At 42.3% G+C, this 18,360-nt stretch overlaps 1 protein-coding gene across 3 annotated transcripts in view; it reads right to left on the bottom strand.

The window, feature by feature from the left end:
• The window catches only part of MYLK4 (myosin light chain kinase family member 4), a 132,394-nt gene that overhangs the window by 67,443 nt on the left and 46,591 nt on the right, over positions 1 to 18,360 (bottom strand). The window lies entirely within an intron of this gene.

Genomic DNA, 18,360 nt, shown 5'->3' with positions numbered 1-18,360 from the left:
TGCAACTTCAGGTTTCATGGTCTCTCCTACTCATGTGTTTAGTAGTGAGCTACTGGATGGGAGCAGGGAGGCGACTGTCGACTGAAAATGCTGCAGACCCAGGCTCAATCCTGAGGCATCATGATAGCACATTTCCCTGAGTGGTGTTCTCAGGGCAGTGCTGGATTTGGTTTGTAAGGGTGGTTTTAGTGGAATGCCTTGAGTACAGCAGGGGCATGAACGTTTTCTGACAGTTCCCAAGTATGCGCCTCTTGGCCACACCCTTCACAGTTGATTAGGTTTGCCCTACTTAATCTTGGAATCTAGGATCTCATGGACAACATACTCCTCATGACCTTGCACATGCATCAGAGGCAGTAGTTGATCCAGATGAAGGCAAGGATTTTCTGTGTACGGTTTTAGCAAGGAAATGTGGAACCCAGACTGGATCCTGAGGGATTGAGCGAGGTGAAGCTCAAATGTGACCGGGATGATCTGTCATCTGATTTGATAGGGACCCAGGAACTGGTGATCCAGGTATCAGGAAGGTCTATCTATATGATGATGTTCTGCTGAGAACTACACCTTATCATCCACTGAACAAGGGGGACCTGGTTGACGATGTTGGTCTGCATGTCTTTTATAATCCAGTTTTGCTTTTTTCAAGGTGGCTCCTCCATCTCTCTCAAGTCTGATGGATTTGTTGAACTCAATTCAATGCTGCTGGGTGGAAGAGGCTGCAGTGGAACTGTGGGTGAAGTGCACTGAGTGGAACTGTGGGTGGAACCATATTTTGCATAGAAAGGGCTTCGACCTGTGGAAGCATGATCTACACTGTAGTATGCGAATTCCGCAGAGGGTAATAATGAGGACCAATCATCCTGATAGTAGCTGGTGTAGCAGCATAGATGAGCCAAGATGTGGTTTATTCTCTCAGTTGGGCTGCTGGTCTGAGAATGGTATGCAGAGGAGAGGTGTGTGATGATCCCCAGAATTCACAGTGCATCCTGTCAGAAACAGGAGATGAACTGCAGGTCATGATCAGAGATAATGTGATTTGGGAGACCCTGGAGAAGGACAACATGTGTTATCCATAACTGGGGTACTTCTTCAGGTGTAGGTAGGTGGGCACAGGGAATAAAATGGGCCGTTTTCAGAAAGTGGTTTATAACTGTCAGGATTGTTGTAAACCCACTGGACTCTGTCAGTTCTACAATAAAATCAAATGTGATAGTTGCCTAGGCCTAAGTGGGATTTCCAGGGATTGAAGGAGGCTGAAGGGTGTACTGTGTGATTTCTTGGCCCAAACACACACATTACAAGAAATAACAAGCAACTGTGCTGTAGAAAAAATGGGATACCAAACACTGGGTTTTGAAGCACCCCAGATGTCCCACTAGCAGGAAATCATGGCATAGTTCATGGGGGACCGAGAACATAGATACAGCCCTTCACAAATGTGATTACCTCCTGAGTGTCATGTGTCTCTTTGTTTATTGCAGCTAACTCACTGGAAAGTATTCCTGAAGAAGAACGGATTAAAGAAAATGAATTCTGTCAGACAGCAGCATTCAGGAAATTATGGGGTTTAACTATATGAGATGGTTACTGGCTCAGACCCTTTTGATTGGTATAATAGTCTGTCTTCTGGGCTAAGGCATTGACTTTGCCATTTCTAATTCCAGGATAGTAAAAAATAACAAAGTTGAACTGCGAAAAGAACAAGGTCTACTGAAGCTGTTGCTGATTCAGTGCTCTAGCCTTACACAGGTTCTCTAAATTTTTATAGTCAGTAAAAAGCTGGAGTAGATGCTGGTCTCCCTCGTAGTAATGATGCCATTCCTTGAAGGTTGTTTTGATGGATAGAAGTTCTTTCTCCAGGATTTCATGCTTCTGCTCGGCAGGGAGAAACAGGCACAGGGATGTAAAATCTGTTCAGTTCCATGTCTTTGCGAGAGTACTGCTCTAACTGGAGGCATCTGCTTCTAGGACAAAAGCCTGTATGATGTCCAGATGAGCCAATATAGGAGCAGTGGTAAAGGTTAACTTTAACTGTTCAAAAGTGGTTTGGCCCTTAGGTCACCAAGGGAACTGAATATTCTTTCTGAGTAGGGTTGTGAGAGGTGTGATCTGCTTTGAGAAGTTCAGGATAAACAGATGATGAAAGTTGAAAAGGCCTAAGAAGCATTACAGGTCATGGACATTTTGGGGGGCAGCCCAATTGCGAATAACTTGTGTGAATCCATCTTAATTACTTCAGAAGACAGGATAAAACCCAGGAACCCTACAGTGGTTTGATCAAAGACACATTTTTCTAATTTGGCAATGTTGCCATAGTCTCTCTAGGACTGTCCTGATGTGGAAACTGTGCTACTCTGGGTTGTTGGAAAAAACAAGTATATCATCAAGATAGACTACAACATATTGGTCCAATATATTCTGTAACACACCATTGAGGAAATGTTGGACAGTGGCTGGGGCATTCATTAGGCTAAAAGGCATTACTGTACAGAATACTCAAAGAGGCCATAACAGATCCTAAATGTGATTTTCTATTCATCACTAGTTCTAATATGCACAAAATTGTAACCCCCCTGCGAAGGTCTAGCTTTGTAAATATTCGGGCAGTCCCTACATGATCCAACATGTCAGGAATCAGAGGCTGAGACTATCAATTCCTGATTGTGATTTGATTTGAAGCTCAATAATCGACACAGAGCCGGAAGCTGCCATCTTTCTTCATAACGAAGAGAACTGGTCCTCCAGCTGATTATGTTGATTCACAAATGAAGTCTTTAGTTAGATTTTCTTGGAGATATTCTTGTAATGCTGCCAATCCAGGCTCTGAAATACCATAGATTTGCCCAAATGGAAACTGTGCTCCTGGTTGCAAATGTATTGGGCAATCATAGGCTCGGTGTGTGGCAGAGGATATCTGCAATTTTCTTTTCAAACGCCTCAGTGAACTCTTGATATTTATGGGGTGGGAGGGGTTCTGCCATGAGCTTTGAGAGTGTACCCTTACCTGAGATTTTCTTGGGTTGGAGTCTGAATCAATGTCACCTTGTCTCCAGCAGTGTCAATGGCAAACTTCTGAAGGGAAGCTAATTTCCTGTCTTCGCCAGTAGATGAGGGGATCATGGAGGGCCAGCCAAGAGATCCCAAGGATCAGCAGAAAGTGCAGAGAGTGTATCATCCCAAATTGCAATACTTCCCTGTGCTCCTGGACAAAGACTTCCACAGGGACTGTCTTTTGAGTTACGGGTCCTGAGGATAGGGGTGAGCCATCAATAGTCTCGATCAGATCAGAGGCTGCCTTAGGCTGTAAGGGGATCTGCAGCCATAGAATACTGTGTTTCTTTCTGTTAGTGATTTTCTAGGTTAAATTGTGTTAAAGCCTGAATGAATGAGCAGGAGGAAGGAAAGGGAGCAAGGAGTCATCCTCCATTGTACACTTGTGCCTTTCTCTTTAAGAGCAAGGACCAGGAGAGTGTAATGCCACCAACGGCTTTAGAAAGAGGACTTGGAGAGAACCCTAGCTGGGCTGGCTCAGGGGAAAGCACCCACTAACAAGTCTAACACTGACTAGTACTGTATTTGTTCTCTAGTGCTCCTAAAGTCACAGGCTCTCATTCAAATCACATTTACATTTGAATTAACCCCATCAACTTCAATAGAGTTACCCAGATTTATGACAGTGTAAGTGATGTCAGAATCAGGCCCACTGTACATGCCTCCGGAACAGTCCATCCTCAATGCCCTCTATCAGTGCCTGAGGCTTTTAAGCCACAATACAGTCCTGTGGAAGCCCTTTGTGAAGGATTGTACAGGATAGATGTGAGAGCCCATTACATTCATGAAAAGTGCATCCAGACTTCTGTTGTGAGGCTATGACACATTTTGATAGTGCTTGGTATTTAGGGTGGCATCTATAGGTCATCTATAAATCCCACCTATTATTAGCACAGATGGAAGAGCATGCCTTAAGCCATGTAAGGACATGAAACAATAGGCGCCACGTGAAGTTGTTATAGTTGACAGTCATGCCACCGTACGTCATGTTTACAAATCTGCCTAACACAGGAACTGGCATCATTTCCTGCAGATACTGCCATTTTCCAATTGGTTTATTTGTAAAGAGACTTATGAGCCATAGCAGAGGAGCCAGACATGGGCATGACACCACTATATGTCACGTCGCCGGTTTGAACCTTCATTATATCAGCACCTGCTGCTCTGCTGACAACTATAGACTTCTAAATTTCCATGATACCCTGACACTGTCCGCGTCAATTCATAGGTCCATTATCTCTTACATGGGCATGAAACCTGATGTCTGTGTTACACTACACAAAGATAACTGGTGTAAACCTTACAGGGAGAGCAGCACATGTTTGTCACTTCAGAAGCGACCAAAGCTAGGTCTATTACCAGCTTATCATCCTGGCTCCAGTACACCGCCTGCTTTTTGTCTGTCTTGAAATTTGAAAGAGCAAATTATTCTTAGATATATTTAATTGGACACTAAAAATATGTCCTTAACTTCCAAGAGACTCTACTGTTTTCTAGGAGCAACCTTAAGATAAGCTATTGGGAAACTAAGCAGGTATAAGATGCGTATCTGACACTGAAAGCTTCATATCATTTGGAGTTTGATCTTTCAACCCTCACTCACAAGAATAAAAATTCCACTGAAGTCAAAAGTGAGGGAAGTGAAAGTTTGGTCAAGAAAACTGCTAACCCCCTACTTTTACAGAGAGGACCATGGCATCTTTAAAAAGAACAGGAGTACTTGTGGCACCTTAGAGACTAACCCATTTATTTGAGCATAAGCATATATATACACATGTTTATATATATCTCCTTACTATATGTTCCATACTATGCATCTGATGAAGTGGGCTGTAGCCCACAAAAGCTTATGCTCAAATAAAGGTGTTAGTCTCTAAGGTACCAGAAGTACTCCTGTTCTTTTTGCGGATACAAACTAACATGGCTGCTACTCTGAAACATGGCATCTTTAATACCACATAAAGCAGTCAGGATATTGGTTTATAAAGACTCACACAATAAAATGCACAGTATTGAATGTATCTATCTTGCAAGATGTAGCCTGAGTCACTTCTGCCAGGATTTGAACCCTCTGTTTCAAGGAGTCCAGGTATTTCAAGGTTGATGTTTAATCTATTAATCTATCTTTCAGACAGGGACTGCTGTGATGTTTTATTTAGTTATTTATTTTTCTTGCAGAACTCAATCCACTTCAGTTTCAGGCACAATAACACGTCCAATCAGATCTCAATGAAAACATCTTTGTGGTTCCACAAGAATTATAATCCATAACAATCAGCAAAATTCAACTTAGAAACTCAGCAGCAGCTCCTCTTCTACAAATTCTAACTCTAATTCATTGTTTCTGTGCTGTTTGCTCCTCTGCCTTCATTTCATAACGAGAAGAGAGTCTGCTGTATTAGTATATTTGCTACAGAGAACCAATAAACCTTCTGTGTTATGCAGTCACAGTTTTATATTCAGGACAGCTGGCTGAAGTCTGATGATTTTAGATCCTACACATGCATACTTATTTAGTTCATGCAGTGTTAGAGAATGAAAATCATGTGGGAAAGGCAAACCATTCCTGTATCATATAGCCATGCAACACTCCGTCTGGAATAAAATCCTCCTAGAAACCAGAGTATGAAAGATCAAGAGCTCCAAATAAAGTACACAGATTTTGTATAGTTCAGCTTCATTTTGTTTTAATGACTGATTGCAGATAGCTTTGCATTGGGAAGGGACAATGAAGCCAATGAGGGTCAAGTAAACACTAGAGTTATTTTGACAATAATCAGGTTAGTTGCTACCTATCCACAGAAGTTAGAGATGGCATAAACAAGATACTTATTAATAAACATTTATGAAGTGCTATAAATTACATGCCACATTACAGACCATATAAAAATCTCTGCCCAAAGAAGCTTATATTTTATTTCCCAAATCCTTCAGATGTACTCATGAATACAGTGAGAATGCTCATGTGGGTACGGATTACTTAGGCTAGGTCTACACTACCCGCCTGAATCGGCGGGTAGAAATCGACCTCTTGGGGATCGATTTATCGCGTCCCATCGGGACGCGACAATCGATCCCCGAATCGACGCTCTTACTCCACCAGCGGAGGTGGGAGTAAGCGCCGTCGATGGGAAGCTGCAGAGGTCGATTTTGCCGCCATCCTCACAGCGGGGTAAGTCGGCTGCGATACGTCGAATTCAGCTACGCTATTCACGTAGCTAAATTTGCGTATCTTAAATCGACCCCCCCCGTAGTGTAGATGTAGCCTAAGATGAATAAGACTTTGAAGGAGCAGGTCTTAATACAGGACATATAGGAAAGAAGAGAGTAGAGGGAACTACAGGCCAGCTTTAAGAAGAGAGGAGAAGGTCCTCAGTGGATAAAAAGTGGGAGACATTTTCAAACATAGGGAATACCTTGAATGAAGGTCCAGAAAAGTGGAAGGAGCTGAAGGAAGCGGTAAGGACAGAGGATTAGAGGAGAGTAAAAGAATATAAAAAATGAAAATAGTACAAAGAAACGAAATGTAGGTGGAGAGGAAAGATGTAGGAGGGAAACAGACATTTTTAAAAAATGATCCCGCACCCTTAACCCAGCACAACACAATCAGCAAATGGTAAGTACGTGCTGCAGGAAAATATGCAGCATGCTATGATATTGCTGTCACTATTTGGAATGTATGCACAGAGGATCCAAAGGATGCCAGCAGGGGAAGGGGAGAAAAAGAAGGAAAATCCAAGATTTAAAAGAACCCAAAATACTGAAGAAAAAAATTAACTCTGAATATAAACTGCTTTCTGAGAATGAAACTTGTGTCCATGTCAAGCCCTCAGCTCCCTGCTTTCAGATATTACTGTGATATTACTTGCATCATTTTTCCAAAAAAGTTTTTCACCACTGGAGGTCACTGTAAACTTTGGTTATTCCTTAGCTGTTCCTCAGTAATAAGGAAATCAGATGTGCAATAAAAGCCAAAAGCCTACAACTAGGGACAAAATGGACGTGAAGTACTACTTATTGCAGTCATCTTTCAAATTCCCATAGCTAAGGAGATGGATCTTCCCTGGATCCAACTCATTCTAAGCAAAGCAACTGGCAGGTTACTGTAAACAGGTGGCTGTATATATGTGGCGCAAAAGTTAACCATGATTTTGTATTTGCCTATATACCTATTGTATGCATAACAGGCCTACCAGAAAAGTATCTAACTACCAGCTAGTTAGCAGTGATGGACACGTAACTGAGAAGAGGTTTTCCTTGACTTCCCATAAGATTCCCACCTTTTCTAAAACTGAATGCAGTAGAATTAGAGGATTCTTTGTAGATGTTTAGGAACAGCTCCCAAAGAATCCATGAAACCCCATAAACTTCAAGTTCTAAATCCTGTGTGATACAATATGCGCGATTTCCTTTTCCTTTTTACTACATCAGCAATCATTTTTGGGAGGCAGCCTTTTAACCCACTTTCATACTACTATATTAGATAGCAAAATACATGTACTGCTATGTACATCAATGATTATAAATTCTGAGAAATAGAGAAACAGCTTTTAGATTTCCAACAGCTCTCTGTTCGCTTATTATATGAGCCTTGCAGATGTGCAGAGCAGAAGGAAAAGCTGAAATCAAGACTGCTCTGTAATTTTCAGGACAGATGTTAACATCAGAGAATTCATAGCTTGAGCTGAAAAGTGCATTTTTTCCCTGAAATTCCTCTTTGCAGGAAACAATGCATCATAATACCTATTCCTTAATAATCTGCTGCATCTAACATAATGGACCAGATCTGGTGTAAATTGGCATATCTCTACTGGAGTCAAAACTGCAGATTTACACTAGCTGAGGAACTGGCCCAGTGTTTCCCAAACATCTCCACTGCAGTAGGGGGGGAAATTAGCACAGGGAAATAGGTTTTACTTTGTGTAATCACCCATCCACTCCCAGTCCTTATCTGCTGCATCTAACATAATGGACCAGATCTGGTGTAAATTGGCATATCTCTACTGGAGTCAAAACTGCAGATTTACACTAGCTGAGGAACTGGCCCAGTGTTTCCCAAACATCTCCACTGCAGATGTAGTCTGCATTTGTCTAGACCAGGGGTAGGCAACCTATGGCGCACGTGCCAAAGGCGGCACGCAAGCTGATTTTCAGTGGCACTCACACTGCCCGGTCCTGGCCACCAGTCCGGGGGGCTCTGCATTTTAATTTAATTTTAAATGAAGCTTCTTAAACATTTTAAAAACTTTATTTACTTTACATATAACAATAGTTTAGTTATATATTATAGACTTATAGAAAGAGGCCTTCTAAAAACATTAAAATGTATTACTGGCACGCGAAACCTTAAATTAGAGTGAATAAATGAAGACTCGGCACACCACTTCTGAAAGGTTGCTGACCCCTGGTCTAGACAGTGCCACCCCATTCTCCAGTGAGGCAAACAAGCTCCAAAATATACTCAATCCGCAGTCAGAGCCGCACAAGTAAACTTAAGAATTTTGCTGATCCCATTGTAAGTGCAGGTGTCAGTATCTCTGTTACTGTATCAGCAAAAAGAACAGGAGTACTTGTGGCACCTTAGAGACTAACAAATTTATTTGAGCATAAGCTTTCGTGGGCTAAAACCCACTTCATTGGATGCATGCAGTGGAAAATACAGTAGGAAGATATACACACACACACACACAGAACATGAAACAATGGGTGTTGCCGTACTAAATATAACAAGAGTAATCAGTTAAGGTGGGCTATTATCAGCAGGAGAAAAAAAAACTTTTGTAGTGATAATCAGGATGGCCCATTTCCAACAGTTGTCAAGAAGGTGTGAGTAACAGTAGGGGGGGAAATTAGCACAGGGAAATAGGTTTTACTTTGTGTAATCACCCATCCACTCCCAGTCTTTATTCAAGCCTAATTTAATGGTGTCCAGTTTGCAAATTAATTCCAATTCTGCAGTTTCTAGTTGGAGTCTGTTTTTTAAGTTTTTTTGTTTGAGAATTGCAACTTTGAGGTCTTTAATCGAGTGACCAGGGAGGCAGGGCCGGCTCCAGGCACCAGCCAAGCAAGCTCGTGCTTGGGGTGGCAGATTCCAAAGGGCAGCATTCCGTCTAATCTTTTTTTTTTTTTTTTTTTTTTTGTGCTTCACCGCTTTGGCCGCCCCTGCAGGTTTTTTTCTTTTTGGTTTGCTGCTCCCACCGCCCTGTAGGGGGCGGAGGAGGGGAGCGCCCTGAATCAAGCCTGGCAGGGCAGCCCGCGTCCTTCCCTGCCTGCCGACTGGATTGGTGCGGAGCCCTCCCGGCAGGCGGTGCAGCAGGAGGGTCCGCGTGGCAAGCGCCCCACATAAGGAAGCCCTGGCCGCCCCTCTTCTCTCTCCCCGCCGCCTCCCGCTAGCCGGGGGGCGCACTCCGCTGCCTGGGGTCTGCAAGGCCGGGAGTCCCCCTGCACCCACGCTCCCACCGCCCCGCAGGTATTTTTGGTTTTATTTTTTTGTTTTTTCTTTCCTTTGCTGCTCCGGCCGGCCGGTTTGTCTCCCCCTCCTTTGCTGCTCCGGCCAGCTGGTTTGTTCTTTCTCCCCTCCCACTCCCCGGTCAGCCAGTTTGTTCTCTCTCCCCCACCCCTCCCCGGCCGGGGGCAGGTTTGTTTCCCGCCCCTCTCCCCCTGTTTACTCCAGCCGGCCCGTTTGTCGTCCCCCCACCTTTTGCTGCTCTGGCCAGCCAGTTTGCTCTCTTCCCCACCCCCCCTTCGCCGCTCCAGCCGGGGGCAGGTTTGTTTTCCTCCTCCCCTCTCCCCCACTTGCTGCTCCGGCCGGCCGGGTGTTTTTTGCTTGGGGCAGCAAAAAAGCCAGAGCTGGCCCTGCAGGGAGGTTGAAGTGTTCTCCGACTGGTTTTTTAATGTTATAATTCTTGACATTTGATTTGTGTCCATTTATTCTTTTGCATAGAGACTGTCCGGTTTGGCCAATGTACATGGCAGAGGGGCATTGCTGGCACATATCATATTGGTAGCTGTGCAGGTGAACGAGCCTCTGACAGTGTAGCTTATGTGATTAGGTCCTATGATGGTGTCCCCTGAATAGATACGTGGACAGAGTTGGCAACGGGCTTTGTTGCAAGGATAGGTTCCTGGGTTAGTGTTTTTGTTGTGTGGTGTATAGTTGCTGGTGAGTATTTGCTTCAGGTTGGGGGGCTGTTTGTAAGCGAGGACTGGCCTGTCTCCCAAGATCTGTGAGAGTGAGGGATCGTCCTTCAAGATAGGTTGTAGATCCTTGATGATGTGCTGGAGGTTTTAATTGGAGGCTGAAGGTGATGGCTAGTGGAGTTCTGTTACTTTCTTTGTTGGGCCTGCCCTGTAGTAGATGACTTCTGGGTACTCTTCTGGCTCTGTCAATCTGTTTCTTCACTTCACCAGGTGGGTATTGTAGCTGTAAGAACACTTGATAGAAATCTTGTAGGTGTTTGTCTCTGTCTGAGGGGTTGGAGCAAATGCGGTTGTATCTTAGAGCTTGGCTGTAGACAATGGATCGTGTGATGTGGTCTGGATGAAAGTTGGAGGCATGTAGGTAAGTATAGCGGTCAGTAGGTTTCCAGTATAAGGTGGTGTTTATGTGACCATTGCTTATTAGCACTGTAGTGTCCAGGAAGTTGACCTCTTGTGCGGACTGGTCCAGGCTGAGGTTGATGGTGGGATGGAAATTGTTGAGATCATGGTGGAATTCCTCAAGGGCTTCTTTTCCATGGGTCCAGATGATGAAGAGGTCATCAATGCAGTGCAAGTAGAGTAGCAAGCAGGGCAACTGCCTGGGACCCCATACCACAGGGGCTCCCGCAAAGCTACATTGCTCAGGCTTTGGCTTCGGCTCCAGATGGCGGGGCTCAGGGCCCCGGGCTTAAGATCCATGGCGTAGGGATTCAGTTTTCTGCCCTGGGCCTCAGTGAGTCTAACGTTAGCCATGCTTGGCGGACCCCCTGAAAGCTGCTTGCAGCTCCCCAGGGGGCCCCGGACCTCTAGTTTGAGAACCACTGAATTAGATTTTTAAGAGGTAAATGTCTGTAAATATTGATTTCACCATACACACACAAACTGATGGAAAAAAACACTTCCATCGAAAATCAAAATTTACAGAAAAAGTAGGGAAATTGCTGCTTGAGAACTTATTAGTTTGATTTAAGAATACAGTAGAACCTCAGAGTTATGAACACCAGTTAGGAACTGACCAGTCAACCACATACCTTATTTGGAACTGGAAGTATGCAATCAGGCAGCAGCAAAGACACCCAAAAAAAGCAAATACAGTACAGTATGGCATTAAACAAACTACGAAAAAAAAAAAAATAAAGAAAAAGCGGCATTTTTCTTCTGCAATTTCAAAGCTGTATTAAGTCAATGTTCTGTTGCAAATTTTTGAAAGAACAGCCATAATGTTTTGTTCAGAAAAAAGAACAGGAGTACTTGTGGCTCCTTAGAGACTAACAAATGTATTTGAGCATAAACTCTGAGGTTTTACTGTATTTATTTGGCATATTATGAAATGTTATGTTGACAACTTGTGTTTTAACAGTTATAAAGCTTTAAATTTTTGAATCTCAGTGTGTACCATCATGAAACAATTATTGTCTAACCCCAGGCCCACCAACGGGGGGGGGAGGGGGAAGGGGGTAATTGCCCAGGGCCCAGGTGATTTAAAAGGGTAGCAGCAGGAGCCCTGGGCCATTTTAAATTGCCCGGGCCACAGGGCTCCTAGACGCATGGGGTGGTACCAGTGGTGGCGAAGGCACATGGTCCAGCTCCGCGCCCATGTGGTAACGCTACGCTGGGCCAGCAGCAGCGTGGGACCTGGCTCCAGCCCACCCTGCACAATGCACAGCAGCAGTGGCTCCTCACCCCAATGACCTACCCCCTGCTGTGCACATGTCCATCACACACATCTGCTGTATTTGGTGCTAAGCCACAGCGCCCTCTGGTGGGTGAAAGGTGGAAGTGCAGCACGTCTCAGGCAGACAATATATTTTGGAGTGAGGGTCAGCAAAATAGCCCAAGCCCAGAAGAGCACAATTCACGTCGCAACTGCTAAAAAAAACCCTAAACTGTTGGTTAAAAATAGCCCATTTGGACAGCAATAGTTTCCCAGAGCGCTGCTGCACCCTGCTGGCGTGACTGGCAGTCTGGCAGAGTATCATTATGGAGTACAAACATTAGTCCAGAGCTCAGAAACGGAGAGAAAAACAAGAAAAAGAAGCCCAACTTGAAAAAGGTAGGCAGGGTAGTCGTTTGATTGTGGGGTTAGACCTAAAGAAGATCAGGCAGAACGGCTAGTCACTACAGCTAGTAGTGGGCCTAGTAGTTCAGAGCAAGCCTGTGATGATTCTGTTAAAATGTGTGATAAGTACAAAAACAGTCAAAACCAGTGTTCTTGCATGGGAGGAAACACTCGATACAAACGAGACTGAAAAAACAAGCACTGCTGAAAGTAATATTGCATTCCAAGAGAATGAAAGATCTGGATTTGATATTGGACTGTTATCAAATAGTGCACTATCTGCAACTCTGGTCAAAAGTGTTGTTTGAAAAGGGCCACCTAGGCATCCAAACACATTTCCCAGTGACAGAAAAAGAAAGTTTCCGAATTCTATATTAAAATCAACCAAAAAAACCCCCCAAAAACCCAGAGAGGTTTCTGACAGGGATTGACTTGTGTGGAGTGAAAGTGCAGAATCGCTCTTTTGTTTCCCTTGTAGATTATTCAGTTCAGATACCGTTTCTTGCAAATCGGTTTTGGCAAGTGACAACGGGTGGGAAAAGGAACTGTCATGGTGCAAATTGTATGATAAATTGCCTGCTCATGAAGTCAGTGATCATCACAAGCAATGTTATCTGAAATGGCGAGATATAGAGAGAAGACTTGCCCAAGGAACTGATATAAATTCACAGCTAGACAAAGAAATAGAAGTTAAAACGAAGTACTGGAGGGATTTGCTTAACCAAATTCTGTCAATTACTTTGTTCCTGGGTGAGAGAGGACTTGCTTTCAGGGGAACTTCAAACACAACTGGAGGCTGCCATAACAGTAGTGGAATTCTTGGAATTTTGAATTGCTTGCCAAATACGATCCAGTTCTTCAGGATTATGTAAGTAAAGTGAGGCCATCTCAAGACAATGGAGAATGACGTCAAGCTCATTATCTTTCTGCAGACAGTCAGAATGAGTTTATCCAGGCATGCAGCGCAAAAGAAGTTCAAGTAATATTATCGGAAAGACGACAATCTCAATATTTTGCTGTGCTTGTTGATGCTACCCCAGATCCTTCTCACACAGAGCAAACTACAATCATCTTAAAATAAGTTTTATACAACAAGACAGGTTTTGCTATCAAAGAATGATTTCTGGAGTTTGTTGACTGCAACAAAAAAACTGGACAAGATATTGCTAACCTCATTATAACTGTACGGGAAAAACACAATATCCCATTGCAAGACTGCAGGGGTCAGGAGTCTGACAATGGTTTGAATATGGCTGGCAAATATAATGGTGCTCACGCCATTATTACTTAAATTAATCCTCTCGCCAAATTTTCTAATTGTGAAGCTAATAGCTTAAATTTGTGTGGCTTAAATGCAGCGGAGCGCTGTGATGATGTAATCACATTTTTGGGGAATCATACAAAATAAATCTACAATTTTTTTGCTCACAGACCTAATCGGTGGGAGATATTGCAAACAAAGATTGGATGTTCATTGCCTAATCTGTCTCAGGCTAGATGGTCAGCTCGCATGGAAAGTGTTAAATCAATTGCAAAATGTTTGCCACTAATAAAACATTCACTTATCGTGTGCGAGGAACTAAATCTGTCTTCTGAGTGTAAGAGAGAGCTAAAGGGAATTCAATGCTACATATAGTCATTTAAATGTACTTTGATGGCAACAATATGGCTCAAACTATTGGTTGCCATAGATGAACACAATAAGGTTCTTCAATCAAGAAAGGCAACTCTTGATGTGGAAGTACAAAACATTGACAACTTGACTGAGGAGCTTAAAGAGTTATGTGGTAAGCGAAAAAATCTTCTATCACAAGCTAAGCATGCAGCCGAAGCTATGTAAACAGACCTGCCAACTGAAACTAAAATCCCTGAGAAACTCACAAAAAAGAGAAAGCTGTTTCACGATGAAACATCAGAAGTCCAACTGTGAGAAGCGGGTAAAGAGAGAGTTTTCAAAGTGAATGTTTTTACTAACTTGTCTGTGTAATCAGGGGTTGACACAGTGATTTGTCAAGGCCAGAGATGATAATTATTTCAGCTTTCTGTCATTATACACCTCTACCCCAATATAACGTGACCCGATATAACACGAATTCGGATATAATGTGGTAAAGCAGTGCTCCGGGGGCAGAGGGGGCAGGGCTGCGCACTCCGGTGGATCAAAGCAAGTTCGATATAACGCGGTTTCACCTATGACGCGGTAAGATTTTTTGGCTCCCGAAGACAGCGCTATATTGAGGTAGAGGTTTATTTGGAATTCATGATAATCAAATTGAAAACTCGTGTTCTGCTTTTTGCAATATGATAATGATGTATCCACGGACATCACTGATGAGGTGAAACACATGAATGCAATTTATAAGGCAAACTTTGGAAGCGCACCTCCCAAACCATTAGAGCTTTTAAATAAAATTCATGAGCTTAAGTTGGAAAGTCTTTTTCCTAATGTCACCGTAGCTCTGCGGATATTCTGCACCATACTTGTCACTGTTTCTGAAGCCAAAAGATCTTTTAGCAAAATGAAACCAATAAAAAGTATACAAATATCAACAATCGGACAAGAAAGACTTAATGGTCCTACTCTTCTTGCTATTGAGCAAGATCTTGTCAGGTCATTGAACTTTGAAGATATAATCGATGATTTTGCTGCAAAAAAATCCAAAAGAGTTGCATTTTAGGACCCCTTGCACATTCAGATGTTATGGTTTTTTTTAAATCTTTTAAAGTACTTGTTTTATTCTTGTATATTTTAACTTTGCTGTTCATATTTAGTTACATCTTGTATATCAATTTTTTCCTTGTCTTTAGATTAAACACCTAATCGTGATTCATGTGTACTTAGCCTACTTGATACTTTAGGTGTTTTCTTACTTTGTGCTTCTTTAGATGTTTTATATATTATTAAATTTCATAGAATCATAGAAGATTAGGGTTGGAAAAGACCTCAGGAGGTCATCTAGTCCAACCCCCTGCTCATAGCAGGACCAACCCCAACTAAATCATCCCAGCCAGGGCTTTGTCAAGATGGGCTTTAAAAACCTCTAGGAATGGAGATTCCACCACCTCCCTAAGTAACCCATTCCAGTGCTTCACCACTTTCCTAGTGAAATAGTTTTTCCTAATATCCAACCTAGACAACCACCACTGCAACTTGAGACCATTGCTCCTTGTTCTGTCATTTGCCACCACCGAAAACAGCCGAGCTCCATCCTCTTTAGAACCCCCCCTCAGGTAGTTTAAGGCTGCTATCAAATCCCCCCTCACTTTTCTCTTCTGCAGACTAATTAAGAACAGTTCCCTCAGCCTCTCCTCATAAGTCATGTGCCTCAGCCCCTAATCATTTTTGTTGCCCTCCGCTGGACTCTCTCCAATTTCATTCCATAATGTATTTATTTAATTTAAATATATAATTCAAAGTAACAAGTTCTACATCTTATATTTAGGCTCACAATTTGTTTAATACAAATACTGGTGCTGTAACCGGAAAAAAAAGTAAACTACATCAAGGAACACCACAACTTACATATAGGGGGTTCTAATCTGTTATCAATAGGATAAAAAGTAGCATTGTAAACCTCAGCCATCCCTTTCTAGGGGACTCATTGACTGCTCTGCCCTGGGACCCAGAATACCTGTAGGTGAGCCTGTCTCACCCATACCTATTGTCTGACATCACCCCCATAATTTCCCTGCAACTGTGAAAATTTAAATGAATGAAAATTTAAAAATTGCTTAAAAATAAACTGATATGATCCAGCAAAATTGTAAAAAAAAAAAATTGAATTCTGCCAAGCTAATTATATATATTCACATTAACTCAGCATATCTTTCCTCGAGTATTTTAGAGTTCAGGATAACATTTGTATCAACATATTTCTCTGATGCTTTATTTATCTCTGATTTCACATTTTAACTTTGTATGAATTCCTCCCAAGCTTCCTGAGACACCAGAGGCTAGTAGGTGGCATGCTCATGAAGGGAGAGATTACCTTATATCACTCTGGCTGCATCATCTGTCTAAAGCAACAATGCTGGGCTTCAGAGGGACTTACAGCCAAACATTCTTGACTGGATAGATCATTGATGCAACACAAGCCCTTTAAAGTCGGGGTGAGTAGAAAAGTTAATGGAGTGTCATTCCCCACTAACCCCACACAATAAAAAGACGTCTAGTTGGAACCTCATGTCTGATTTGCTAAATCAAATGCTTCCAAATGATTTTTTATTTAATATTTTGATTATTGATTTGGCTGAGGCCTCAGCCAAGACCATGGCTCCATTGTGCTAGGCACTGTACATGCACACAGTAAGAGAGAGTCCCTGCACAAATAAGCTTACAATCTAAATAAACAAGAGAGAGGAAACAGAGGCACAGAGATCTGCCCAAGGTCACACAGTAGGTCAGTGGCAGAGCAAAGACTAGAACCCAGGCCTCCTGACTCCCAGTCCAGTACCCTATCTGCCTCATGAAGAATCTTTTCACTGGGCTTCAGCCAGGAGCGGCCCATCCATATAGGCGAATTAGGCGGTCGCTAGGGTGCCAAGTTAAATGGGGCGCCAAATTCGAGGAAAAAATCAAATTTAAAAAAAAATTAAATGAAAAAAAAAGAAAAAGTTGAAAAAAATACAAATAAAATAACAAAGGTGTCATTATTTCAATTCCTGTGCATGTATGGAGGAAATATGAATTATAATTCATTTCTCTACATTTCTGAGAATTTATTAATATGTCAAATATTTTATTTACTACAAAAATAAATAATATTTTAGCAAACATTTTTTTCAGTTTGCGACATAGGGTTAAGATGACTCACTCCACAATTTTGATAAGCAATAACTCAGCCACAATGAAACACATCCACCCGCGGCAAGAGCTGCAATGCTAGTGACACCTAACTCGAATATACATCAAGGTCGTATGGCCAGAAATTCATGTAGAGCGGAGATATCGCGAGTTGATACATGTCAAACAGTCATTTTAACACACATTGCAGATAGATGGTTAAGAATCGAGCAACTACTGTGGAAAATTGTGTTTCTTGGTGCCAAAGAATAAAGTATAACGTCTTTCAGCATTATAAATCCAAAATGTAAGTATCTTTAAGCATTATCAAACCTTAGCGTTATTATCGGGCTGTATAATTATGAACTTTTCTTTGTTATAACTGGTTCATATGTAATAAATAAGGTCCATAAAAGAAAAGTAACAGTGTTAACGCTTAATAGACTACGAAAGTGATGATGTCACACTCCAAGCAGGTAACCGTGAGGAAGGGGTTTACTTTCCAAACAATTGGTGTTGGGTTATAATGTCGAAAAAGGTCATTTTGTTTCCATGGAAACACTGTAACTAACTGTTTTAATAGGTAAGTGAGTGTATGTTACTAATCATTGAACCTTTAAGCAGTGAAAAGACGTGTTGGGATGGCTGCAATGTGGTTTAAATCGCCAACCATGTGGCGTGTCAGCCTAACGCTATAATGCTTGCAGTCAGGAGCACAGTACATAACAGTATTCAAATGCCCCATGGCAGAAAGAGGAAAAAGAAACCCCTCAGGAGCTGAGTATCATAAACGAAAGGCTGAGAAGGAAAAGGACCAAGCAAAACAGCAGGGATCCTTCCTGAAATATCTTCTCTTTAATCCAAATAAAGATGGAAGCAGTTCATAGCATCCAGATGAAGGAATTTTACTTGGAGAGGAGGTTAGCTCACATCCGCATGGAAGCAGTTTGGAACATCAAGATGAAGGTATATTACTTCGAGATGAGGTTTCAGAGTAGCAGCCGTGTTAGTCTGTATCCGCAAAAAGAAGAACAGGAGTACTTGTGGCACCTTAGAGACTAACAAATTTATTAGAGCATAAGCTTTCGTGGACTACAGCCCACTTCTTCGGATGCATATAGAATGGAACATATATTGAGGAGATATATATACACACATACAGAGAGCATAAACAGGTGGGAGTTGTCTTACCAACTCTGAGAGGCCAATTAATTAAGAGAAAAAAAACTTTTGAAGTGATAATCAAGCTAGCCCAGTACAGACAGTT

This window comes from Trachemys scripta, chromosome 2 (assembly GCF_013100865.1).
Source record: "Trachemys scripta elegans isolate TJP31775 chromosome 2, CAS_Tse_1.0, whole genome shotgun sequence".
In the NCBI taxonomy this organism is placed as follows: domain Eukaryota; kingdom Metazoa; phylum Chordata; order Testudines; family Emydidae; genus Trachemys; species Trachemys scripta.
This window is presented reverse-complemented; position numbering and strand designations above follow the sequence as displayed.